This window comes from Octodon degus, unplaced genomic scaffold, assembly GCF_000260255.1.
Source record: "Octodon degus isolate 3935 unplaced genomic scaffold, OctDeg1.0 scaffold00009, whole genome shotgun sequence".
NCBI lineage: Eukaryota > Metazoa > Chordata > Mammalia > Rodentia > Octodontidae > Octodon > Octodon degus.
The window spans coordinates 22,000,186-22,001,196 of record NW_004524585.1 but is presented as its reverse complement, the minus strand read 5'-3'; the positions used below and the strand labels follow the sequence as shown (position 1 = coordinate 22,001,196).

The 1,011-nt window shown below is 45.2% G+C and overlaps 1 protein-coding gene across 1 annotated transcript in view; it reads left to right on the top strand.

The window, feature by feature from the left end:
- Window positions 1–1,011, top strand: part of Pam (peptidylglycine alpha-amidating monooxygenase) — a 188,553-nt gene that overhangs the window by 136,233 nt on the left and 51,309 nt on the right. The gene's annotated exons all lie outside the window — the stretch shown is intronic.

Genomic DNA, 1,011 nt, shown 5'->3' with positions numbered 1-1,011 from the left:
TATTTGAAGACGCTTACGTTATTGTTTACCTTTCTCTGTCTACAAGGTGGTGAAATGTTTTCCAAGCTAGAGAACTGGCCTAAATTCCTTTTTCTTCCCTGCTGTCCTGTGGATGTCGCTTCCTCACTCTGTACAGGGCAGGAAGATAAGCCGATGGGAAAGATGTAGCTTATTATTTTGGCTCCAGCTGTTCCTTTGATAGCACATCATTTTCCAGCCAACTCTGAGGCCCTAAAATGCGATACTTGGGCATGGTGTTTTGACATCAGGAAGATCCGTGTCACGAGTGTGTGTTTTTGCGGGCACCTCACTATTCACTTATTTCTTGGTGAGGCAATTACAGTTGACAGTTATCAAATTCAGAATGAAGAGCCAAATTATTTCTAAGATGCAAGCAGGGCTTCTCGCGGAAGGGCCTCATTCCTGCGGTCTCTCGGGGGCCATACGTCTTCACAGCTGAGAGAAATCAAGTCCCTGTTTGGAACAGATTTTCAGCTTTTTTCCTTTGCTCATTGATGTCATTAAGGTTGCTGTGGAAAAGAAGCGAGCGCTGCCGGCATTGCTGGAAAAGTCAACACTGACGCGTTTCTGTCAAGCAGACCGTCTGCCTCATTGCTTGTTTTTTATCGTGTAGAGCTGCTAAAAATTGTCAGAACTAATAACAAGAGAGGAAGTGTTCCTTTGCCAAAACAACTTTGTTATGTGAGCCTTCTGACTGTGTGAAGAACAACTCCTTCTAATAACATCAAAGAGACTGAAATAAGAGAGGACAGAGGCAGACGAAAATACGCTTTGTTTTCTTTCTTTTCCTTTTTTTTTTTTTTTGTATTTTAGGGAAGGTCTACAGGGTGTTCAGGGTCTCACTGCTAGATTGGACTCGTAGTGATCCACCTGTTTAACGCCTCCCAAGAGCTGGGATTACAGGCACACGCCACCATGCCCAGTTTCAATTGCCATCTCAGCATGCCCCGGTGGCAGCGCCAGCATGGCAGGCCCAGGGATCAAACCCTC